This window comes from Trematomus bernacchii, unplaced genomic scaffold (assembly GCF_902827165.1).
Source record: "Trematomus bernacchii unplaced genomic scaffold, fTreBer1.1, whole genome shotgun sequence".
NCBI lineage: Eukaryota > Metazoa > Chordata > Actinopteri > Perciformes > Nototheniidae > Trematomus > Trematomus bernacchii.
Window position 1 is genome coordinate 302,046 of NW_022987586.1, and position 27,926 is coordinate 329,971.

At 40.1% G+C, this 27,926-nt stretch overlaps 1 pseudogene; it reads right to left on the minus strand.

Annotated features, from left to right (window-relative positions):
- Nucleotides 1–375: 375 nt before the first annotated feature.
- LOC117480934 lies at nt 376–14,550 on the minus strand (annotated as a pseudogene).
- Between the last annotated feature and the right edge of the window lie 13,376 nt (nt 14,551–27,926).

Consider the following 27,926-nt stretch of genomic DNA (forward strand, 5'->3'; position numbering starts at 1 on the left):
GTGAGCAAATAAGTCCTAAAACAAATATTGACAACAATGGTTTTACTAGGGGGGACACTACAACAGGTTCACAGACAAACGGTCAATAAAGTCTTATGACCCCCCTATTTAAGAACAATACTTTATAGGGGTCAATAAAACAATAAACAGCTAAACAAACAAGTCATAACAAGAATGAAGACAATGGTTTATTAGGGGGGCACTACAACAGGTGCACTGACACCTGTCACATCAAAGGGATTTAGGTTTTATGGGGGGTCATAAATCAATCACTCAACATGTCATAAATACCAAAGTGACACATACCCTGTTCTTTCAACTACTAATTTATTCCATTAACTGGGGGTTCCCTGCCGTTAACTGGGGATATTTCTGGTCACGTTAGCACACATGCAGCGTTCAGTGGGGCGATGCAGGGTTTGGTGAAGCCGTCAGCGAAGCCCCCGCCCTCCACCAGCTCCGGCCTGCGGTTGCACATGGGTCAGAGCTTGTTGCGCTCCTGCGACGCTCGAATCCAGACGATGAGGTTCCAGCGCCGGCCCGAGGAGATGGGCAGGGCCCCGTGCATCTGCTGGCCCCGGTGCAGGAGACCCTCGCTCACCCTGTGCTCCACCTCCCAACACTGCATCTCACTTAGAGCTACCTGCAGAGACATAAACACCAATAACCAGCATCAGTGGTGAAGAGCAATGTTCCCAAATACCACTGTTCCCAGTTTCTGTCCCACTAACCAGTCCTTAAAGACTACAGAGCCCAAACGGTGTTCCCTTTAGTGTTTACTTCCTGTTTACCTTCTCCTACTGTTCCCGTTAGTGTTTACTTCCTGTCTGTTTTCTTCGGCTGTTCCCTTTAGTGTTTACTTCCGGTCTGTCTTCTTCTGCTGTTCCCTTAAGTGTTAACTTCCTGTCTGTCTTCTTCTACTGTTCCCTTTAGTGTTTATTTCCTGTCTGTTATATAAAAATACTCATAGCAGAAATGTCACTGTCCTACACATCCTTTGTTTACAATGGCCGCGATATAATACAATTGGGCAATGGTAAACAAAATTAAAACACAGCATATAAAGTAAATATTAGGTTAAGTGAAGGTTAAAGGATTTTAATATTTGAAGGTTTACACTGACTTTTGCTTTTATTCTTTTTGGGACAGAGTTAAAACAAAAAATGGTCCTGGAGTTTTAAAACCCAGAATGTGAATTAGCACTTAAATCTACTACATAGTTTATTTTTGAAAGACAAATTTAACAAATGCACATGCTGTTACAGATGAAGCGTCTTATTTTGGACAGTTTAAAGTGCGAGGGTCGTGATCGGTTCATGCACGTTCCGTGATGGCCGGCCGGCCCCCAGTCAGACTTGATACCGCCCCCATGATAAATACATTTAATTATTGTGAAGCCAGCTGCAATGGATCATTGATCCACCAGGGGGTGCAGTGGGGTTCCACACTGGAGTCATGTGAAATCAACTTCTAAATAATAGATGTTGTTTAGTCGGAAAAAACGAACGAGCCGGCTCTCCCGATTTTTAATCCTAATTTAATCATCATCATTGATGTTTATGTTCACCGAATTGACATGAAATCACTGACAAATATGAATATTCTGTATTCAACTTCATTGAAACGATCAGGATGGGTGTTATTTTTCCCCACAATGACCAAGTCGCTGCAAATGATCCCATGTATTACATGTACATGGCCACATTCTCAACAAAGTTACGTAACGAAACATTCTGTATTCCTTGCTTACTTTTTATTTAATGCTTTATAACAGCTGGAATAGTTCGTTTAGAACAGGCACCTCACTCGCAATCTGCTCCTCCGCAACGCCTACCACCTACCTCCGGCTGAAATTATGAATGTACAGTAAGGCATAGTAATCATAGATAACACGGCAGGGTCCGTTACAGTTTGTTTTCATCTGATTTCAAATATTTCAAATGTCTGAAGTTAATAAATACATTCTCAGTGTTCAAGTCAATAATAGTCATATAAGAAAAGTACTGATCTAATAACAGAGATTTTATAAGGACTTTTAAATGTTCGACATCGCTCATGTGAAATACAGTAAACTGGATGTTGTGGTGCCGAGAGGCGGGGTATCAAAAGTACAAGCTAAACTTTTATTTAGCATCTGAACGATCTGAACACACTTGTAAACAACGTGATGCCCGGGAAGCGAAGACCCGGCGGAAACAGCTGGTCCGGTTCACTAAAATGTCCGTGTACAGTATATCTGGTACTAATGTATAGCGGATCTTTGTTAAGATCCATATGTCACGGATAGATATTATATATAGAGATGGGATGGCAGAAGGTGCTATATATATATATATAATTCCAAAGCTGGTAAAGACCTTTCAAATTTAGCAATAATAGTCATATAAGAAAAGTACTGATTTGTTCTTGAATATTATAATAAAATAAACACCGGCTGTTGTTATGCCTGCTGTAACGTTTACTTTCTCCGTTCTCCGCTTAAGTAATTATTACTTCCTGGTTAGCTTTCCGCTCGAAATTTAAATCTGAAAATGGCAAAATAACGGAGAAAAAAACGTTCACAGAGAAGACGACAACAATTGTCACTTGCACTTGTCATTTAGCATCTGAACACACTTGTAAACAACGTGATGCCCGGGAAGCGAAGACCCGGCGGAAACAGCTGGTCTGGTTCACTAAAATGTCCGTGTACAGTATATCTGGTACTAATGTATAGCGGATCTTTGTTAAGATCCATATGTCAGTAGAGATGGGATGGCAGAAGGTGCTATATATATATATATATATATAATTCCAAAGCTGGTAAAGACCTTTCAAATTTAGCAATAATAGTCATATAAGAAAAGTACTGATTTGTTCTTGAATCAACTTTTTATGGAAAATGTTTTATGTAATTTTATTTCATTTTAAATAAAATGAAAGACATTCACAGTTAATGTAATTAGATATACATTATTAATGCCATACATTTTTAAATGTAATTAGATATACATTATTAATGCCATACATTTTTGCATAAATATTTATTCAGTATGATAGCTGTCTAACAGAAGTTAAATCCATTTCTCACTTATTCTGACAATGTACTTAACCCCAAATAAAAGAACCCAATAAAAATAGTTGTTAAATAATAGTGAAGTCACGTTGTAATAACAATAATTCATCTCTCTCGGTTTTTTTTGTTTTCTTTGTGTGCTTTGCCAAAAGCCACTGTGTCAAGTGTCCTAGTTGGGTTACCGTAACGAACAGCAGCCGGCTCTCGATTTTTAATCCTAATTTAATCGTTTATGTTCGCCGAATTGACATGAAATCACTGACAAATATGAATATACTGTATTCAACTTCATTAAAATGTTATTAACGTGCCTAAACTCAGTAATTCACTAAAAATTACTGATCCCTCCGCGACGCGGAGGGATCCCTGGGTCCCTTGATCCCTGGGTGTTATTTTCCCCCATAATGACCAAGTCGCTGCAAATTATCCCGCTTATTACATGGCCACATTCTCAACAAAGTAACGACATGACTCCCAATATTAATTAAAATGCTTTTATGGATTTAGAAAATATTTTTATTGATTTAAAACATAGTTCTATGTATTGATTTAAATTTACATGCATCCGCTAAGAAAAATAGTCCGTTGTTACCGTTTTTTAAACAGTCAGAATGAAACGGCAGCTCTCAGCTGTGTGTTCACACTCCTAACTCTGATCTTTCTTTTCCAACAGTTAAGTTAACTGTAGGTTACTCTGAGTGACAAGCTTACAGTTAGTGAAGTAACACTTTTTTTTTGTGAGTCACGACCTCGCTGTTTCATTCTAACATAACGCTCCAAATATGACTGTTTCCACTCGGACTTCAATACAGCAACACCATTGTTTGGTTTCCATGGTAGCGTGTCTCTTTAGTAGCGTGCACTCCTTTCCTGTAAATTACAGGTCCAGCCAGGCAAAACAGTAATATGAAATATGAACGTTAGTTTTTAACTGAAATGATCAAATAAAGTCAAAATGTCACAGTGTTTACAAACATCCCATCCCCACCCCACTCTTTGTTTAAAACGAATTGGCCATCGGAATGTGTGTGTCCCAACCCCCCCCTGTGATATCTCTTCACAGGGGGGAGAGAGTTAGACGCTCGTGAATTGTCAACGGGGGGGGGGCCTCTCTGCACGGAGGAGCCGCGGAGAAGTGAATCACAGTGATCTGCTATTTTAAAGTAAATTCAACACATATCGACCCTAAATATAGCATATATTAAGAACGAGAAAGTGTTAACATCGTTTTTTGTAAACATATGACCAATGTGCGAGGGTGATGACATCAGAGCATCGTCCTATGGGCTTAGCCCCGGACAGGTACAACAGGTATTCACTCAGAGGGGGGTAGTTACCCATTTACATGTCAAAAAGCAACATACAGTAGGCGGGTGGGGGATGGTGAACGTTTACATTTCTCTACAGCAGTGGTTCCCAAACTTTTTGTGCCCAAGGCACACCAAAGGACAAGTAAAAATCTCAAGGCACACCTATTGTGCGAAATAGCCCTTATAACACGTGTTATCACTCATATCATGTAAAATATCTGTAAATGTGCATAATTATTTACTAATGCCAAATAAAATGTATAGATAGAACAATCAGTGGTTCAAGTTAGTATATTCCTCAGTGTAACATATCCACTAGTTGCAAAGCTTAAACATTTTTATATATTTTTTTATTTTAAGGGAAAGGATGTTTTCACTACTCAGTTTGTCAACTATGTTACGGACAAACTTGATGTCATTACAATCATTTGATTAAGTCCTGCACTTCAAGTAAAATCAAATTTGAAAGGCTCTTGAGTCTATTCTACCATATATCCAAAGATTTTTTAAAGTTTAAAAAATAATTGTATTAAAGTTTTGTTTTTTTCATGTGATATGTTCAGCACTGTCATTAAGTTTAGGGATATTTTGTATTATAAAACTACCATACAGGTCATTTTGATAGTTTTAAGAGATGTCATGTAAAACTCCAACCTGTGTAGATATACATTATACTATAAAGGATATCAGAAGCACTATTTTAGATATTTTAAATTTGAAAAAATGAGGTGCAACATAGTTGACAATGAAAGTCAAACATTTGACGCAAATAACATAGTTGACTGGACACATTATTAACCATCAGCACTATGTTAATTTCAAGGCAGAAGTGCAAAATTCCATTGATAATGATGTGTAATGACGTCTACATGTCGTACAAATTGTCAACTAGGTTACCTGTCAACTAAGTTACTACAGTTATTACAGTACTGGGTAACTCAGTTGACAGGTAACCTAGTTGACAATTTCCCTATTTTGACCCATCATTTCAATGGTAGGCCTTGCCTGGATGACCACATGTCATTTTCTTGAACAGGTTAACATCACATTTGCACATATAATTGAATTAAAATCATTAAACAATTGTAAACCATAACAATGTACGTAACATTGTTGATTGTCAATGAGTATATTAATTGACCATGTGCTATTATACATAAAATATTGTAAAAATGTAGAGGACAATCACCACAGTGTGTTCAAAATGTCTGCCAAAGAGGAACATGGCATCATGTGATGCTGGTGACATGGTATTGGGACAAACAATTTTTGAGTTAAAGGGGGAAGTTCTGTTAGTAACATAGTTGACAGAACTTTTGCAGACATTCATATATTAAGATATTTAAATTATTTAAAGGGGGAAATCAATTAAAAATATGTTATTATTCTTTAGTATTTAGACTTTTGAAATAAATGAATCATTTTTTAAATTTACTTTAATGGTTTTTATTCATTATTTTGAATCCAAGACACCCTCAACTGAAAAACGGACATAGCAAAAACTGACAATTTAAGAACATCATGACACATTTCAAGCTAAATAAAGCATAGGATGCACATAATGTTTGTGTGATATTATAACATGCTTTCCAATAATAGGCAAAATATGATATTTTTGAAGAAAATAGTTAGAATAATTATAATTATCATCAATGGACATCAATGGACATGGAATGTACCCTAAATTGTAGAATCACTCAGCAGTTACATACACCAAACCTTCCAGTTATATTCCTATCAATATTATGAAGGCTTTTACAGAAGGGTTTGGTCATATATAATTCATAGCCTGAATTATATAACATTTTATACCTAAAAACATGGTGAAAATTGATATTTTAGGGCTGTTGACAGTATTTTCTGATTTATGGAGTGATACAAAGAGATATCCAAAATCCCTTCTGTAAAAGCCTTAGATACTAATTTGACTACAAAATGAAACAATAATTTTGATCCTGGCTTTATCCAAAGTTCAGATTTCGGTTCCTGAAATGTGTTAAAATATGCGCATATTTCATGAGGTAATGGTTCATTTGGATATTTAAACATGCTATTTCAGAAAACTTGTAATACAAAAAACAATTGCCTTATTGTAAGTAATTAACTGGAGAAATATTTAGCTGATATCTTTAAGTTAAAAATACCCTATTCACCTGGGGTGTCTCGCCTTAATTAGATGTTTGATAAGTGCAGATCACATAGTAAAACACGTACACAGATACATTATTTTGTATTTTTATTAAATTCGACAATGTCAATTTCACTTTCCACTATGTCCACCGTTGTTTTTCACAACCAATGGCAGAACTTTATTGAGGCCTGTAATTAGTCAACTACAGGTCTCTTGAGTCAGTCTTTTTCTTCCAAAAAGCTTGTGACAAGATGTTATTGCTCTTGGGGCATTAAAAACAAGATTTTAACTTTAGTTTTTTATATAATATCTGCATTTTCTATTGTGAAAAACTAAGTCTTAGTTATTTAATATATAGCGCCATCTCCTGGTTAAACCCTGAAATTGGAGAATAGTGGGAGGGCCTAACATTCCTGAATACTGGTCTTTGGCAGGCAACTGGCTGGCAACTGGCTGGCAGTCGGCAGGAAGCTGTATGCTGGGGTCCAAAATAAGAGGCTCCATCTGTAGATAATATATTGGCACAAGGCATTCAAAACATTCAATGTTTTCTTAAAGTCTGTGTCACTTTAAGGTACGATGCCAAAGGTGATTTCAAAACACGTTACCAATCATTTTTGAAATTCTACTCTGCAACGTCAAAATTGTAATGCCAATTCTCATGTCTTACCATTTTTCATGACTAATTATACCAATTAAGGCCTCATTTTAAGATGCCTTTTAAGGAAACCCTGAGTATAACCCGGGGGTGTAGGTGTGGGTAGTATTACAAGTATATATATTCACCTGTCTCATATCCCCAAAATAAAGGTTTCCCTCGGTGAAGTCCTTTCCGAGGGAAACGTTCAGCGTGACCTCTGCGTTGTCGTAGTGGTAGCTCAGGTCCCGGTCTTCGTCCATGTCGTATTTCACCACGAAGGCCTTGTGGCTGTCCAGGCTGCCCCCCCCACAGTCGGGGTAGAGCAGGGAGGTGAGCGGCTGCAGGTAACGCTGGCGGAGCGGCGTGATGAAGCCCTCGTCGAAGCCCAGTTCATTCAGCAGGATCTGGAGGACATTCATGAATAACACACTTTCAGACTAGAGGTAAGAAAGCAGCTAAAACGCAGGAGTTTATTTGACTAACTTTGTCTGTTTGGGTCTGTAGATTTCTCCTGAATTCACCAACAGTTAGGATCACATGAAGCCTAATTTGCATATTTAGACATGAAACGTCAGAAAACTTGTAAAAACTTGATTTGAATATGCAAACAAAATAAAACAATACTTTTTAACATGGATTTACCAAATGTTCACAATTCTGTTCTGGAATACTCCGTACATAAAACATATTTGATTAGAAAATGCCTAATTTACACATATAAACATAATATTTCATAAAAGTTGTAATACAAAAAGTGAGAAAGTTTTATAGTGATATCTATTAGTTAAATATTTGACCCTATTCACATGTAGTGTTCCTGTCATGACCCTTATATTTATATAAAAGTCCTCGCACGAAACCTCTGATATTTCATCGAGCTTCTCATATTTCCTGACTGAGGGACTACAGGAGGTCAAAGATCAAAATGTCATGGCACCATAAGTATTAAATGTGAATGTGCAGTGAATAAATAGTGTTTTGGAGGTTGAATTACCCCGTAGTGGTTCATGGTGTTGGGTCTTCCTTTGGGGGCGGAGGACTGCTCAAAGTGCTCCAGCTCCTCCACCAGCTGCTCACAGAAGCTTCTCTCAAACACCGGGAAGTGATAAACTCGGGCAGCTTCAACAGAAACATGGGAATCAATGGTTATAAAGGGGGGAAACATGAGGTGCAGGGGTGACTGTTTTGTATTTAGTTTTGTTCATTATTAGGCCACTAGAGAAGAGGGTTTCTGTTCCTTTAATAAGTAATTAAAATGTTATCCGCCTTTATTTATATCCTGCTTTAAAAATACTGTTTGCTGAATCCTTTTAATTTGAGATCGTTTTTGAATACATTTAAAAATTGATTTTAAGACATTTGTATGCCCTGTATAACCAAGCCTTACATGATAGTATCTGTACACTTGGGATTCAACCACATTTTTTTAATAAAATGATATTTTAAATATAATTTTGAACTAAGACATAGCAAGCATAACAGTATGTATACTCTTTAAAGTCAACAGAGAAAAATGGGAATTATTCATTTGTGTTGCGTCGGCTTCACCTTTCAACGTCTTTGTAATGTTTATAACTCACTACAGGAAAGGGAACACCCTAAAAAACATAATAGGGCCCTTTTAATATTTGGTTTAACTGTTAATTTCACTGTCTTTGTAACATATTTAAAATGTATTTCAGGACTTTTTTATATCCTGTATAACCGGGACTTGCATGGCACATGGCGTAATCTTCAGTCAACCAACAAATAAAATGAAATCTACTGTAATTGACATTAAAAGTGCACATTATTCACGAAGAGGTCAAAGGTGAACCTCTCACCTGCCTCCTCCTGCAGCAAGTCTCCGAGAGCCCCCCCCCTGATGGCGCTGACTCGGCAGAAATCCACTATCTGCTTGAACTTTGGAGCGAGGTAGGACTCCTGAGGAGAGAGTGGGGGGGGGGGGGTTGCAGGTGTGTTTCAGCGATGTGTTACTGTATGCTGAGTTGTATACTCGATTCTGATTGTTCATTTTGGACTTTCCAGAGGTTGTCAATTTTAGCTAGCAGACCGTTACTAAGGAGAACAGACCGTTGCTAAGGAGAACTCACTGCTAATAATCCCTGCCTTAACCTGTTAACCTGTTTTTCAGGTCTCAGGCTCGAAAATGACATTCCAAGAACAAATGACTATATCTTCACTTCTAAAAGGGGTAAATTAATAATCTTTTTTCTCAAAGCAATGATAAACCTGTGAGTTGGATTTAGAAGAGTCAGAATCAATATAAAATTGTTTTATTTTAAATTCAGATTGAACATATTAAAACATGTAAATGATAGTGTCCGTCCAAAAAAAACATTACTTATAGTGAAAACCACCCTTGAATGATGGGATAGTAGACTAAAAGCTTTAGGAATCCAAACTATAACATATACTAAGTACCCTGTATCAAGATTGATGCAAAACAAGTGACATTTGACCTTTTTAGAGAGGTTTAGAAGAAAAAAAAAACACTTCTGGGGTCATTTGGGTGCATTTGCCATATCTCTGGCCCCCTTCGGTCGATTTTGATGATTGACATCTCTTTTGAACCGTGAGAGCCAATAGAATCAAGGGGAAGTCCCTAAAATCCATCTAAACATTACCCATTGGTGAATGAGTGATGCGTAGCCAGAATGCCCAAAACCGGAAGCTGTCATACACTCTGGTAGCTATGATAGCAGCTATATGAAAACTCCGTTATTGACATAAATATGGTGATGGATTATCAGTAATCATTTCAAAGTGACACAGACACATTGGATTAACCTTCAGCCGCGTTTTTCTCGTTTTAATGCCATTGAACACAACTTTTGATCAGAAACAGCAAAAGGTAAGACATATTTGCTGTATTTGCTCCGTAAAGCTATGTCGTGTGATGTCTGGGTTTGCTTCCCATGCCACGATCACTCAGGGCTCATTTAGACGCTTCTTGTGAGACTTGTGTTTTGTTTCGGTAAAAATGGTTCGTATCGTCAGTTCGCTGAGTTTCTTACCGTTAGGTGGGTATGACACATTCATAGTTTGTTAAAGGTTAAAGGTAGGGTAGGTAAGTTTGAGAAACCTGCTCGAGATACACTTGTTGTTATATTCCATGGAATGCTCTTAACCGCCGGCCCGGCTAAAATAACTGGATGGCCTACCTGCCTGTCAGCCTTCCATCTGTGCACAAACTTATCTCGTGCCCTCATTGGTCATGTGCGCGTTCGTGTGTGTTGGAGGAGGGGCTCTATAAGGAAGTGGCAGATTTTCTCCGGTTGTGTATTTTCAAATTCTAGCGATCCCGAGCCGGTTTCTCAAACTTACCTACCCTACCTTTAAGAAGCCCTGAGACACAGTTTCGTGAAAAAAAGCAATTTTTAGGCACATATTATAGCTCTCAGATATATACAAATATATAAAAAACATGTCTATGAAGTGTTTTGCTCAAAATACCAAACAGATCATGCATTCTAGCCTCAAATCCCTCTATTTCAGCCCTGTTACTAAAGTGCTGATTCTGGGTCCGTAGCTTACTACTCAGCTAAATTCTGCTGTGATTAAACACCATATCATGTTCCAAACCACATCAAGGATTATTTCTGAAACAGTATGGAGCTCAAACTCTTTTTCTCTCTCAGGTTTACCACAAGGTGAGTTCCTTTTTATTTCCTGCTTCTTTACACATACTCTCTCCAGTACAGGTTAGCTCTGAGTGATGGCAATGCTTGCTAATCTAAACAAAGACCATATTACGTCCAAAACACTTCGCTCATTGTTTCTGATAGCGAAGTTTCTGATAGGGCCGTGGATCTAAAGCCCGCCCACATTTCAGATATTACGTCATAATGGCAGAAAATCTGGATCAGCTCCGTTGTTAGCTCGTTTTTAGAGATTTAGGTACGGTGGAAACGAGAGAGGGTTTTCACTTTGTGAGTCTCCTGACACACCGGGGACAAATATGTATGTATAAAAGACATGAAAAAGTGCATTTTGCACGACAGGAGACCTTTAATAACGATGAGGTGTTATGTACCTGCAGGTGGTAGACGTGCGGATGCAGAGGCCGGTACGTGTCTTTTATAGCAGCAGCTCTCTCTGCACACGTCACACTAATGGCGCGTTTCCACTACAGCGCGCAGCCCGGTTTAAGAGGGCTGTGACGTCAGCGGCCCGTTTGTGGTTGCGTTTCCACTTGGCCTAGTACCGGCCGGCTGGTCCTAATTCTCAGTTTTTCTGGCCTCATAAAATCGTGGGGCCAGGGCCGAGACAACCGGGCTGAGTTTGTGACGTCAACGCTCTCGGCTGCTGATTGGTCGGAGAGAATCGTCACAATCTGCGCGCGAGATAATCCATTTTTACAAACAGCATTTTTGTTAACAGAGGAGCTACAACAATGGCAAAGAAAAGCACACCATGGTCGGTCGAGGAAGTGACGACGTCCATTATATTGCAGATGATAAGGTCCAGCGGGTGCTCGACGGGACAACTCGCAATATCAAAGTCTTTCAGGAGGTCTCTACACAGACACTGGACTCTCCAACGGCGTTACTGGAGTCTGCATGGTACGTTTTTGCTAACGCTGTTATTTGCTTGAAAGCTTTGTGTCCCTGCTTTGTGTCCCTGCTTTGTGTCCCTGCTTTGTGTCCCTATCTGTTTTAAAGCTCACTTCTAACAAATAAGTCTATTTCATCCTTACATTTATGTTCGACAACCCCGATGGAGCCCCGAAGGCTAGCTAGGCAGATAGCATTAGCGAGAGCTATTGTTTGCTAACACCATATGTGCCATTGTTTACGTTCAGTTTGTCTTTTCTATAGTTGTTGTTGCTATTTATAGTATTGTGCTGCAGTAGTTTGTGGAATTTACAAGTCATGTTTCTGTTCTAGATGATTACATTGGGACTAGCGAGGAGGAACAGTTCCGAACAACGTCCTCTGCATCAACAGCACAAACCGAGGAGGAGAGGATCTGGCCCTGCAGGAACGGCAACTGGCCCAGCAGAATCAATGCCATGTCTTATCTTATTGCTTGTTGATAAATAATTGCACCCACCAGCGATCACACAGAAAGATGGCATCATCTAGGCGTCCCTCTGCAGTCAGAAATATCATAAACACCATCGTCCACAAAGCACTGTACAGGGGTTTATGGATTTAAGAGAATACTTATCACAGTGAAACCTTTATCATCTGTTGCAATTAAAGCAAATAAGAGAATAAATACTTGGTTAAATAATACATTTTAACTCTTTAGCAGGACAACTCTGCATACTGTTTGAAATTGAGTTTGCTAGCTTGAGGTCCTCCTCTAAAACATAACATTACATATTTTGTAATGGTATTAAGAATACATGATAAATACATGTAGAAAAATTACTCAATTGTAATACCCTCGTTGTGCTAGACTCAAACACATTGCTTATATATTTCAAAGAGAAGAGAACAAAAGAAAACACCTATACAAAGAGAGCGGTGCACAGCGCTTAATATTTACTTGCACTATATTTCTGTTGATCTGGGTTATTGTGTTGCACTGTTGGAGGAGCCTGTGACCTAAGATGTTCATTGTCATAACTACACTAGCTATGTTCGTATGACAAAATAAAAAACCTTGAACCTTGAGGCTGTGTCTTTCAGACAAACCATCATAATCATATTATTTTATGCTGTGGATACTTTAGCCTCCATCCATGTTAACAATTTTTTACACTTGCATTTATGAATATAGTTCTGTTGTGTTTTACACTTTTGTATTTATGTTTATAGTTTGCTTTGATATTTGCTTAATTTATTAGATTATTATTATGGGGGCAGTACTGGTGCTTGAAATTCAAATATTTACTAAATAGTCAATTCTGATAACATTTTTTTGGTTTAAATAATTTGACAAACACATGTATGTGAAAAAGAAAAGATGTATTTATGTTCAATACAATACAATGAATATTTAGGTATTACACGTAGGTTTTCCTCAGGCATCCTGAAGTTCTCCACCCACTGAGTGTGTGAAAGATGGAACAATCACATTCCACCACTCGGTAGCTCGGTCGGTAACTTCTGAAATACACAAACAAAAGCATACATATTTTAATACGTAAAAGTGGTAGCTACAATTAATTAAATACTTGAAATACTTTGGTCGTATAGGGAGCGTGAGCCTAAACACATTGCTAGTTAGCGAACGTTAGCTTACCAAGTAGCATTGTAGTTAGTAGTGATTCGAGTCGTCCTGTAGTCTCTGCGGCGTAGGAGGACTGCCCGAACTCTCGCGTCAGCTTCTTCTATACCTCGTCTTGCTATACGTCGCCTCTTTCGAAACAACTCTTGTCTATTTCTTGTGATAATAAACCACACAGCAAAAAACAAGCAAACGATCGCTTTCACATCTCCATTGTTGTGTCGCATTGAAGATGACGTCACGGCAGTTTTAAGCAGCGTCGCTCCGCCTACACTGTGTTACTATAGATACTGACCCGGTTCCTAAACTGTAATGGAAACGCGCCACAAAGTGAGCTGGTCCTAACGAGGCCGGGCGCGGCCAAAGGAGGCCGAGCGGGGCCGAGCGAGGCTGTGTAGTGGAAATGCGGCATTAGACGCCTTCGCCGGTCCACTTCCTGTGAAATCTAAACAGGAAAAGTCGTGATGAGTTTGAGTACTTTTACTTTTACTCAAGTCCAAGATCTGAGTACTTCTACTTTTACACTGTATATCAGTATGTAGTGTCTCTACTTTAAAGAGTCTTCTCCTGCTGATGTTCAGGTGTATATCAGTATGTAGTGTCTCTACTTTAAAGAGTCCTCTCCTGCTGATGTTCAGGTGTATATCAGTATGTAGTGTCTCTACTTTAAAGAGTCCTCTCCTGCTGATGTTCAGGTGTATATCAGTATGTAGTGTCTCTACTTTAAAGAGTCCTCTCCTGCTGATGTTCAGGTGTATATCAGTATGTAGTGTCTCTACTTTAAAGAGTCCTCTCCTGCTGATGTTCAGGTGTATATCAGTATGTAGTGTCTCTACTTTAAAGAGTCCTCTCCTGCTGATGTTCAGGTGTATATCAGTATGTAGTGTCTCTACTTTAAAGAGTCCTCTCCTGCTGATGTTCAGGTGTATATCAGTATGTAGTGTCTCTACTTTAAAGAGTCCTCTCCTGCTGATGTTCAGGTCTATATCAGTATGTAGTGTCTCTACTTTAAAGAGTCCTCTCCTGCTGATGTTCAGGTGTATATCAGTATGTAGTGTCTCTACTTTAAAGAGTCCTCTCCTGCTGATGTTCAGGTGTATATCAGTATGTAGTGTCTCTACTTTCAATTGTCTGCTTTCATATTGTTTGTCTGTTCATTATTGTAACAAAAACTAAAAACAATAAAAACATATATATATATATATACATACATATACATACATACATGATACATGTTGATTGTCTGTGCAGGTGAGCGAGCGCCTGAGTGACAAGTGGAGCATCGTGCAGGCGGTGTCTCCTCTGGATCTGCCTCAGCTCAACCCTCTGCACGACGGCAGCTTCTCGCAGCTGAAGGAGGCCGTGGAGCAGATGGTGGCGGAGAAGCAGAGCCAATGGGACGACTTCCTGGACCCGGTGCTGTTTCTGTTCAGAACGTCCAGCAACCCCACCACCAAGTTCAGCCCCTATTCCCTCATGTTCAGCAGGAAGCCTGACCTGCCCAACCAGGTGGGCAGAGAAAAGATAAGAAGTCAAAGTCAACTTTTTTGTCAATCTCAAAATATGTTTGTAAGAAGTACTTTATTGATCCCAATGTGGGAAATGTTTGTGTTGCAGCAGCATAAAAAGACATGGCATTGTACAGTAAAAATTAAAAGACTAGAAATAAACACGAAAGTAGAAAATATCCATGTTGAATTTACAAATTGACAATAACAAGATATAAAGCAAGTTATTATATTTACATAAGTATGTGACGGATGGAATATTACATATTAAATATCCGTTGGGAATCCATTGTTCAGAGAAGAGAAACATAGTTGAATCAGAATCAGAATATTACCAGGTACGAGGAATTTGACACTTTTCATACAACACATGCAGCTCAGAGGGGATGTGGCTGAGGTAATGTGAACTCGGAAATGTTGAGAACCCCAAAGTTTTATGTTATAAATGTACGGGTCCCCAGAACATAGAAAACTGCATATGTTGGTGAATTTGCATAATTAGCACAAGTTGCATTTATTAGCATTATAGCTAAATAAAAATAAAAACAACACAGTAGGGATAACACATTTTATTTTGTGCTCTCTATATCCATTTCAGGACCCAAAATGGCAGTTTAAACCAGAACGTGGCCATGTTTGTACTCTCTGTGGGACCACCATGAGTAGTGTTGCAACCATTGGATACAGAGAGCACCAGATCAACATTATTACCTCTACTGTGGACAATTTATTTTCAAACATATAAGCAATCTGTCCAACCCAAATGATCCAGCATCCACTAAATCCTCAAAATCAACCCAAAATTCATTGAAATCAGCCCACAGAAGACAAATATGGTAATTTCTGGTTGAAACTGCCATTTATGATCCGGAAAATGTTAGACATAGATTCAACATCTTCAATAACCCCCCAAACCATTCCTAAACTGTCCAAATCGGCCAAGCCATCTTTTAACTAATGCTAATTAATGCAACTTGTACTAATTGTGCAAATTGCCCAGCATATGCAAGTTTATATCTGGCAGTTTCTATGTGCTGGGGACCCCTAGTATACATTTCTGTCATAAAACTGTGCGGTAATCAACAGGGTTATGAGTAGACAACTACTATGTGGTACGTTTCCTCGCTCTAATTGAACGTGGTTCCTCCAGACGACGTTGAGCCTGCTGAGTTACCATGACCAGGAGCAGGATGAGTTCTCCACGACGGAGAAGGCCTCCTCGTTTCTGAGCGCGATGCAGGAGCAGCAGAACTCTGTGAAGCAGCTGGTGAGTTATTTTGCACTATTTGTTTTAACCATTGTCTTTATTAAAGGTCACCTATTGTGCAAAATCCACTTCTTCATGTCTCCTCTACATCAACATGTGTCCCCTCTTCTTCATGTCTCTTCTACATCAACATGTGTCCCCTCTTCTTCATGTCTCTTCTACATCAACATGTGTCCCCTCTTCTTCATGTCTCTTCTACATCAACATGTGTCCCCTCTTCTTCATGTCTCTTCTACATCAACATGTGTCCCCTCTTCTTCATGTCTCTTCTTCATCAACATGTGAATAAAATATGGCCCTGTAGTGAAGGGCAAGGTGACACAAAGGCACATTGACATCAAGAGGCAATGCAGACAATGCAGGCCAAGAGCAACACCCGCCAGGCAGTAATGTAGCGGTGAAGCACAGTAGGGCAGGCAAGCCAGCTGTGCAGACAGACACAGCCGTGAGGGCAGACCAAGCGGCAAACTCTGGGGCAGAGCCGGGACGCCAATAAGGAAGTGCCACAAACCGCAGTTCATCTATTGGCCGATAGGCAATGACTGCAGAAAGGAGGAATTTCCATAGACCCCCATGTTAAAATGCCCAACTTTACAGCAGAAATAAACATGTTTCTACCCCTGGATGCAAGTAAAAAGATATGATTCTACACTGTATTTTAGTGAACATGTATTGTTTGAACTGTTTTAGGTAATCACAAACGGGTTTTGATAAGTCACTTAGAATAGGAATGTTATTCTTACTTTCAAACTCACTGATCCAGAGATTCTGTGTTCCAACACACCAACATCGCTTCTTATCATCCATAAAAGCCAGATGCTGTTGTTAAGTCATTAAAGACATCGTTAAATAGGTGGAGAAGAGTTTAAATGTCTGAAGGAGGATAGTTTAGGTGAAAAGATCCCCTGGGAAAGGAATGTAGAGTAAGATAAGGTAAAGATAAACATTGACTTTTGACCTGGTGTGGCTTGGGATCTCACTCTCTGGTCAGACCTCTGATTGAACCCGGCCAGAAGCGAATCCAGCCAGTCAGGACACTTGGGGGAGGTGGTCAGCTTACACAGCTCCTCCCCAGGGGTTCTCTAATTCGCTTGGGAGGAAAATGGGAAGCAGGAGTCGACAAATCTCCGCCCCAAAGACAGATATGAATACTGATGTTTTTGAGTGTAAAAATGCTTTTTTGGTTTGGTGAGTGGCAGGTCCTGATAACTGTGTCCGCATCGCATCACAAACCTGAAGTCCAATTTCTTTTTGGTTTGATGAGTGGTTTGATCCCGACGCATGTATCCGCATCGCATCACAAACCTGAAAGTCCGGAGTGCTCGAGTACTCTGTATAACTTGTATATGTGTTTGGTTTCCTACTAGAAGTAAACTCAGATAATTTGTTATAACTTTGATTCCGGTGTTTTCAATTCCTTTCTTAATTTAATAGAGATCCAGCCTCATCCAACGAACGGCGCGTAGCAGAGGTGTTCTGCTCCAACAAGTGGTGACTTTCCCGACGTGGAGTGCTGATCTCTAGAAAGGAACACCGATAGCCAGGGGACAGAATCCAGTCCAGGGGGAGGACACAGAGATACTGGTAACAACTAAACCAAGGCGCCATATACAAAAGGTGAGCAGACACCTGTTTTGACTATCAAAAATCTGTGATTGATTATACTAAAAATTTTAGAGTTGTCAGCAGCGTTCTCACTGTTCTTAGTCACGGTGGGAAATACAATACATGTTACAAGTTGGGGATATTGGGGAAGTGCTTAGAGAAGGGTATTCAGTCCTGGATCTAGAGCAAAAATAGTGTTTGAGAGAGCGGGTAGGTCAGTCCCAGCCCTTCACTCACTAAATACGAAGACTGCAAGGCGGTAAAAGAAGTATAGGTTAAATTCCCCGTAAGTCAAAATAACATTGATTAATACGGTTACTTTGCAGTGCTTCTATTAAAGACTACGAGGGTGATTAATGCGGTTACCTTTCGTGGTGCTTTAAATGTATAACATTTCTGTAATTGTTATATGGTGGGTGATAGAGGAGGAGAGAGACGCGACCTCCAACTAATTATTTGGAACGACCGTATCTCATCACAAAACTGTTGTGGGGATAATCAGGCTCATTAAACGTGACGATAAAGAGATTTTGTTGACTGAGTTTTTAACTCCTGGCCTGAAGTCGCAATCGCCGTGAGGGGATTGTAGAAGCTTACTTCTGGAAGTCACGCTATCTGTTGAAATAAACATCGCACAATAACAATTTGCCTGACTGTATTGTGTGAATATATGAAAAACTCTGTGTGATTTTTTACGTCAAATCTGTGTAATAATTGAAATAGAAGCATAATTGACACGACGGGACAAATAGTTGATGAAGCCAAGTGAGTGGAGGCAACTTCATTCGTGGTTAGCTGCTGCTCTCTGGTGGCGAACAGGGAGTACTACAACATTCTGAAAAATTGAATACTAAACATTTAGAATTAAAAGACAAATTGCACAGTATATTAAATAAATACAAACGAACACGTATCAATATAAGTCAGATAATGTAGACGAGGTCAATCATGGAAGAAGGCTGACATTTAATGCCTGATATATAAGTAATAGTAATAATAAATATATAGCTGATATTAAATAACTGATGTATAAGGCTCGATATTTCTGAAAATAGGAACACCGTTAACGGCGTTCTATTTCAGTAAAAGGGGGAAAAGGATAGGATATACATCAGACAATATGTATGTGAGATTATTACGTTTTTAGGAGAAATTTATCAATTTAAAATACTAGTTTTGGTATTTATTGTTTTGTTTTATTTGTTGCTTTTAAGAGAAATTGATACATTTAAAATAATCTAGCTTTGGTTATTTTTTGTTTTGTTAGTTTGTTCCTTTTTGTTTTATTTTTATTTTTGTTCTATTTTTTATTTTTATTTTTTATTATTTTTTATTTTTTGTTTATTATTTTCTGCATAGTCTCTTGTCCACACTCCAGTCTAGTTGGTGCCGCCAATAAACACTAAAGAAGTAGAAAAGATGATTTCAAAACCATATTTCCAGCAACTTAAGGGCTTGGTATGAGACTTCTCCACACAGGCTGCTGACGTCAAAAGGGGGACCCGAGAAACACAAGGCCAACACAGCAGATTACGTCTGGTTGGAGGGGACCTCCCATGCCGTCCGCCTAGATGGAAAGGGAGACAACTGGTACCACTGGAGCCAGTGTGCGGTCGGGAAAAAACACCTGCGAGGACCCTAGACGACATCAGGAAAGAGTTGGCCCTCGTCGCGAGGACCCTAGACGACATCAGAACAGATCTGGTTCTCGTCAAGGCAGTCGACCCAGGAGGCGCCATCAGCGGGCCGGAGGAGGAGGATCGGGACATCTCTCCAGCATCGACCCGGAGGCCGCCATCAGCGGGCCGGGGGAGAACAATCAGGCCACATCTCTCTAGCAAGCACCCCAGAAGCCGCCGTCAGCGGGCTGGGGGGACGAAGACATGGCAAACCAAGACGGCACAGGGAACTCCATTTCCCGCTGAAACAGGTTGATATAGCCGGTGTGGAACTTTGTCTGAACAATCCATTTTTTTTTTGAGGAACTTTCAACTTTATTTTTATATCCCACAATTTAAGGGATTGGTATTTTTTATTCTACAGAACTATGTGTTACCAAAAGAGGGAAAAGTATGATAATGTCTTTTCTAATTTCTGTGGCTACTTTTATTGCCATTTTAGTGACATGTGGTTGTTGTTGTGTGCCTTGTATCTGCTCATTAGACTCATCAGTTCCACCATTGAGGGAAGAGTAAAGATGACTCGGCTGACAAGGACTTTGCTGTTTAGACATATTTTATTCTCCCTCCACTGTCATAATAAGTTGTTGTTGTGGACTGTTCCTAAAGGTTTAACGTGCTCTATATCCCAACTTCTGATGGGTTTATATAAATGTTGGGACAGACACAGTAAGAAGAAAATTGACAGTGGTAATGTTTCAAATGCTATATGTTGATCTCGTGAGGTGAGATCAAAAGAGGGATTGAAGTAAAAAGATATGATTCTACACTGTATTTTAGTGAACATGTATTGTTTGAACTGTTTTAGGTAATCACAAACGGGTTTTGATAAGTCACTTAGAATAGGAATGTTATTCTTACTTTCAAACTCACTGATCCAGAGATTCTGTGTTCCAACACACCAACATCGCTTCTTATCATCCATAAAAGCCAGATGCTGTTGTTAAGTCATTAAAGACATCGTTAAATAGGTGGAGAAGAGTTTAAATGTCTGAAGGAGGATAGTTTAGGTGAAAAGATCCCCTGGGAAAGGAATGTAGAGTAAGATAAGGTAAAGATAAACATTGACTTTTGACCTGGTGTGGCTTGGGATCTCACTCTCTGGTCAGACCTCTGATTGAACCCGGCCAGAAGCGAATCCAGCCAGTCAGGACACTTGGGGGAGGTGGTCAGCTTACACAGCTCCTCCCCAGGGGTTCTCTAATTCGCTTGGGAGGAAAATGGGAAGCAGGAGTCGACAAATCTCCGCCCCAAAGACAGATATGAATACTGATGTTTTTGAGTGTAAAAATGCTTTTTTGGTTTGGTGAGTGGCAGGTCCTGATAACTGTGTCCGCATCGCATCACAAACCTGAAGTCCAATTTCTTTTTGGTTTGATGAGTGGTTTGATCCCGACGCATTTATCCGCATCGCATCACAAACCTGAAAGTCCGGAGTGCTCGAGTACTCTGTATAACTTGTATATGTGTTTGGTTTCCTACTAGAAGTAAACTCAGATAATTTGTTATAACTTTGATTCCGGTGTTTTCAATTCCTTTCTTAATTTAATAGAGATCCAGCCTCATCCAACGAACGGCGCGTAGCAGAGGTGTTCTGCTCCAACAGTGTGTAAAGTTTGTGAAGGCAGGAGGAAAAAAGCTTCCGCGATCACCGTCTCCTCTCCGTTCCTCCAAACCCCGCCCCCTCCCTAAAAATAATGAGTGACAGGCTGATATACCCCTTTCACACCAACGCAACTCCGGTTCAAGCTCCGTGCTAGAGCTTTTCAGGTTCGGAACCGGTACTTCGGTTTAGCTCCGGCTCTTTTCACACCGCTCAGAGACCGACTGGTGCTGCCGCTGCTGCGTCATGACGTCACAGTTTACGTCGCTGATTTTCTCCCCAACGGAGCTCACCTCACAACAACAACGGGCCGGGGACTGCGTTGCTTTTAATCATACGAAGCCAGATTAAATTAAATAACGACTTCTCCAACCTTATACTTTTCTCCAGAGTGCCGTGGTTCATTGTTTATTAATGTGTTTCAGCGGCATTTACCGACCGCTGCAGTGCTGGCCGGCTGCTCTTCAACGGGAGTGTATTCTCCCGTTAGCTCCGGGTTAGCTCACACGGCTCTAAAGTATTCACTGTCTGACTGTCACACAAGCAGCTGTTACATATCCCCAGTTCCCCTTAAGTGAATGTGTGTCAGTCTGAATTGACGCTGTTTGGCATCACAACGCTGTTATGAAAGTTTCTCTGGTATAACATGGGTGATGTTAGCATAGCAACCGAAGCTAAACTGACTACTTGCTAAGCCGTTTTATACAGGCACTTTTTACCGGCGTATTTTTCATTATGATTCTACTTGTGATAGTCGGACATGACAACCTGTGCAGCCCATGTATTGATTCCATCCGATAGCTGCTATAATAACAAACAAAACGTCTGCCTGCTCTCCACAATGATCAATAACAGCGAACGGATGGTCAAAGTAAGGTACAAATAAACAGAATCACACGAAGCCTGGTTAGTGTTGCCTGACTTTATAAAGCGTGTTTTTTTTTTACAAGTGTGTGGTTGCGTTCTAGTCACTTTGCTCAGCACTACTGCTGGTTACAACTTTTATTTGCTGTACTCGCCTTAACTGTTAGCTCAGGTTAATCTCGCCCCCCTCCGACGTAAGCGGTTCTTGCTTCTACACGGACAACTTTTTGGTGCTCGAAACGAACCGGATTCCGGAGCTTAGAGGCTGCTCCGCTGCGGTGTGAACAGGAAAACCCGGTGCTTTTCAAGCACCAGCACCGAACCGGCCCCGAAACACCGTTGGTGTGAATGGGGTAATAGTGACCCGATTTATTCACTTAATCACTGATTGAGATATAATGAAGCTAACTTAATCTCATACATTATGTAACAGTAAGACAGAGAATGTAAGTGTGCACCCACATGCAGTATTTTTGTTTGTATGTGCTTTTGTAAATACTCCTGTTGTCTGCTGTGTTCAGACTCAAGTCCTGTGTGTGATGCCACATTCAGGACATTCATTGTCCTTTCTTTAACAGAAGACCGTTGCTAGAAGCTGCAGCTAGACTGCAGAAGCATTAGTTTTTTGTTTTTGAGGATGGAACAACTTCACACACAGATATAGGGAGGCTAGACATATACAATTTATTTATTTTGGTTTATAAATTAATGTCAAGACATTTATGTATTTATTTCTGAAGCACTTTCTAAATAATAAAAAGAGAGTTCATATGTATTTACTGCATGTATGCATTGATGAAAAATAAGCCATGTGCAGTAATATAGACAATTGAGGATGCAACGCATTGCAGAGGTGGGGACTCGAGTCACATGACTTGACTCGAGTCAGACTCGAGTCGCATATTTTTGGACTTGAGACTTGCTTGACTAACATTGATAAAAGACTTGACTTGACTTTGACTTGGTATTCATGACTTGAGACTTGACTTAAGCTTGAGACGGATGACTTGAAAGGACTTGTCTGTTTAAAATTAAATATTTGCGTTTGTTTTTGTAGTGAGATATTACGTTTAGTTTTTTCGAAAAACGTGATTGGGTGATTATAGCGCCATGCGCGCAAACCTGGCAACCCACTAGACGGCAGGAGTGTCAGTTAACATGGCAGCGGCTAGCGTTACTCCAAAAATAGTGAAGTTTGGATTCAAGGATTATGTTGTCGATGATGCTAATAAGAAGAGAACAGCGGTATGCAGGGTCTGCAGCATAAAGATCAGTGACACGACCACCACAACATCCAACTTCATTCGTCACTACAAAAAAACCCACAGAGAAAGGTGCGTGAATGTGTTGTGTTAGCTAGAAAGCTAACGTTAAGTTTAAGCTACGTCAGACTTGGTTTCAAATCGATTAAGCATTGCAAAGAGAAGACAAAACGGTAAATGAACACTAGAACCGCCAAGGGATTCATTTTGACTAACCCTGATACTGACGGGCTGTCAGGAGAGGGAGAGAGAGAGAGGAAAAGAGATGCCTCGTTTATTTCCCCTGTGTTATCAGAAGTTACTGTAAACTGTTGAATAATGTAGTTCATCTACTTTTAGTAGTTTGTTTAAATGTTTTAATTATGTTGTTTTTGTTTGTAGAAGTGCATCATTTCTTGATTTATTGTAAAATGAATCTGAACTTTTTGATCTGTTATGATGATAAACTGAAGCAATTTCTAAATTAACCCAATTAACTGAGTTTTAAATTGTCCTACTTAGTTTATAAGGAAATTATGAAGAGGAACAAATTAAATGATTTGAAAATGATATCTATGTAGGTGCTGACGCTGTTGGCGGTTCTAGTGTTAACAGACATTTAAATTAAATATGTGTAATGGCAAATGCCATATATGATTTTCTTACCTGGAATTCTGCCTTTTTGAACAGACTTTTTGACTGAGTCCTAGCTATATTGTCTGCAGTTCTAGGGTTAATATTAATCTAATATGATTGTCATTGGTCTAAATTAGATTTCAAATGATTAACTGTGTATGTAATGAAGATCATAGTGTGGGTTAAATCCATTTTCATAACCACTGTCTTTTAACTGATTTAAATGCGGAAACTGGGCTTATTCATCAGAATTTCGTATGACTTGACTTGTAATAATAATAATAAAATGTCTCCACTGATCTGTGTTGTAAGTGTGATTTCTGTATGATTCCAATCGCTTTTTATAGTAAAAATCAGCAAATTGGCCGAGCTCCGCTACAACTACATGGGAGCGATGAGGATTGAGGCAGGGACGAGCTCTGCCTCACGTAAGCCCACAGTAACTGGCTGGAGCGGGGGCACCAGTGGCGGCTGGTGGAAAATATTTTAGGTGGGGCTGTGGAAATGGTGATCAAACAATACTAGGGGTGTCCGGGGGGATGTTCCCCCGGTAAACATTTTTGAGTAAAGACCCCTTAAATTATGACTTCTGGTGATGTTAGAGAGGGGGGGGGGGGAGGCTTAAAAATATGAGAAGACTGATCAATACCTCCATAACTTCAGTGTGGTTAGCTATGAATCTTCCAAAACTTCCAAACACCCTGTCCTGGACATAGTTTCTACAGCATAAACTGTGCAACAGTACAGTAGGCCCACACAAACTGCAGAACACCGGGGCTTTGGGAACACTCAAAATTACTTAAAATGATTTCATTCCCATTTAACCTGTTAAGGGGCTTTTTCCCCCGTTTTTTTTCTCACGAAACTGTGTCTCAGGGCTTCTTAAAATGTAATAAACTATTCATGTGTCCTACTCAGAGGAAACGTATCTAACTGATGATATGAACCATGTTTACCGAAACAATACACAAGTCTCACAAGAAGCGTCTAAATGAGCCCTGAGCAAAAAAATGCTAACGCACTCTAGGTATAAATCAATCGATATACTTATCGGATATGCACAAACAAGCTTACAAGCTGAGATTCCACATATTCTAGAAATATAAGTATCATCACTGAGCGATCAGAACTCGCGACAGGGGAAGCAAATACAGACATCACACGACGTAGCTTTAGGTAGCAAAACACGGAGATATGCTCACCTTTTGCAGAATAACAATTCTGATCAAAAACGAGAAAAACGCAGCTGAAGGTTAATCCATAGGTTAATCCAATATGTCTGTCACTTTGAAAAATGATTGATGATCCATAATTCCATTTTTATGTCAAAAACTGAGTTTTCATTAGCTGCTAATGGTAGCTTCCAGAGTGTATGACAGCTTCCTGTTTTGTCTCCTTGGATACGAGTCCAAACAACTCACAGACTGCACCGGGCGCTCACGTAGGAGCCCTGTGACCATCAGATTTGACGACGCTGATTGGCTGAAATTATGTTTCGGCGGGATATTTTAAAGATAGCAACAGTTGGCTTCTGCTTCACTTGCTGCCCTCTCGTCTGGGCGCTGTACATAGCGCCCAGACGAGAGGGAGTAATGATACACGGGCAAGGCCAGGCAGGAAACATGTGACTTATCAGTAACTTTAGACATCGTAACACAATTTTAAACGAGATTTTATTGTAGATTATACATTTTACTGATACCAATTATATAATATTTACCTTGTTTATTAAAAATTAAAATTAAAATTAAAAATATATTTTTTTATTTTTTATGTGGGAAGAGGGGGGGCGGCGCCCCTAGCGCCCCTATGGGCCGGCCGCCACTGGCGGGCACTAATGTAGCGCGGGCACTTATTTTGTGAGCGCGCTCAAGCCAGGCTCATTTGCTTACTGTGGGGTGAGGTAAGGCACAGATGAGCTCTGCCTCACCTCAGAATGCGTCACCCCACAGAAACTGGCTGGAAAGCGGGCCCTAAGCGCATGCCTGTTACCATCTCACTGTATGTCACCAATGTAATGTTTGTAGATCCCTTTATTACATTTATCCTCGCCATCCATAGTCTCTAAATAACTTATTTCACGTATATATGATATTTAGGCCCGCTGGTCTCATCATACAACGGCAATGAAAAAAGCACCAGGAGAGGCAGCCATAACGTGAGCCCACAGATTCTTGTTGCTACTGTTATTCTACGCAGAGACGGTAGACGCAAACAACAAACTAGACTTTTGAAACTACAGGAAGATAAGGAGGACTTTTACAAAAAAGTAATGGAGATTGTTGTCCAGAAGGATAGCATGGACTTCATCTTCAAGTCAAGGTAAGACCACAATTGTAATGAACATGGGATCTTACTAAGAAAGAACAATCCAATATTTAGATTTTGGGTATCCTTTTGTTGAACGGTCTGTTTAAAATGAATCGAAGCATCAGACTAAAAAAGCTTTTGAAAATAACCGAATATTTCGATTAAAGTCAAAATATAATATTTGTAAATCTGACGCTGATTCAGCCTTGGGTAAGACTTTTACAGTCTATGGTTATGACGCCCATAATGTTAAACGGGAACAAATGTTAAAAGGGGACCCAATTATCCCAGTGGTGGCTGCCGGAGTCCGCCGGCCAGAGCTAACGGAGCCGCAGGGAGCTAGCTAGCCCCTGTTAGCTCCGTTAGCTCCGTTAGCTCCGGCGGCGGAGTCCGGCGTTATAACTGGAGATCAAGGAATGCAGCGAAACACGGACTTGGTTCGCCTGCAGCCCGCTGTAGTATTAGTTAAATAAATGATGTTGAACAAGGCTTATTAAGTGAGCATGAGCATGTGAGCATTTTAGCCTAGCTTGGCAGCTTCAGCTAGATCGGGAGCTTGGAGCCCCGCCTTGTGCTTCAGCAGCAGGTCCCGCCTCGGCTCCGCATCTTTGTCCTTTTTTGGATCAGGCTGGAGCAGGCGGGAGTTAGACTCTGACGTCACTGTCGAGCCGTTAGTGGCCGACTCCGCCTACTAAGGCTTCTCTGCAACTCTGCAGAATCATATGGGTGACGTCACGGAACCTACGTCCATTTATATATACAGTCCATAGAGTGGCGAAGTCACGCCCATCTACTTCCGCCCCATGGGACCTTATTTCGGAAAAATAATGTATTGAAGTCAATGGAGAGAGAAAACGTATCTTTCGATCCCGTTTGAATTGTGCCATGAATTACACATATGATGTTTGTCAATCTTAAAAAATCATTTCCATGTCAAAAAAGTCACAGTTTGTCGTAAAACTGTTGAAATATAAGACTATGAAAAATACGCAACTAGAAAGACTACAAATCCCAGAGTCGCGTAAGTGATGTCACAATTGTTTTCCTCCACTAAGAGATAGCTAAGATCAGCGCCATATAGATAGAATCTATCTATATGGCGCTGGCTAAGATAAGATAACTTTAACAAGATGCCTGTGTGCTTAGTACCAGGTTGTTATCATACCAGCAATGGGTCTTGCTCGTTCTTTCGCTTCCCGTCTGATGAAAGGACCAGGAGTGTCTGGATCAAGCTAGCTAGTAGCTAGCACGTTAGTTAGCATTACAGCCTTGTCATTTTTATTAGCCTTAACATGAAGTAACATTAAGTAACCCAAAATGTTAAACAGTAAGAGTAGTAGTCATATTTCGTGAACCCTTTGAAGAGTACTGTCACACCGGTGTGATCATTGTATAATACACAATTTAAGCCCGGGGGAGAAATGCTAACGCTAACGCTAGCGATCTTCTCTACTTCATGCTATCTGCACAAATGGTTGACATTAAACATTAAAAAGACCATTCAGTTCAGAGAGAATCAAAGGAAGGCAGGCAGGCAGCTTTGCATGACTTTCTTCAGGACGTGTTTCATTGTGGTGACAGTGAGGGTAGTCAATCGTTTTGTTGACAAGACAGTAGTGACGGCCATCTTGGTGACGTGTGTTGTTCTGTGAGACCAGAGATGTAGTTCATTGAGCGTTTCACACAAACAAATGTGTTACTTCACAGTTTTACGACACATTTTTTTTTTTTGACTTGCAAAATTATCTTTTAAATTGACAAACATCATATGTGTAATTCGTGGCACAAATCAAACGGGATCGAAAGATAATCTTTCTCTCTCCATTGACTTCAATACATAATTTTTCCGAAATAAGGTCCCATGGAGGTCCACCGGAAGGGGAGGGACTTCGCCACT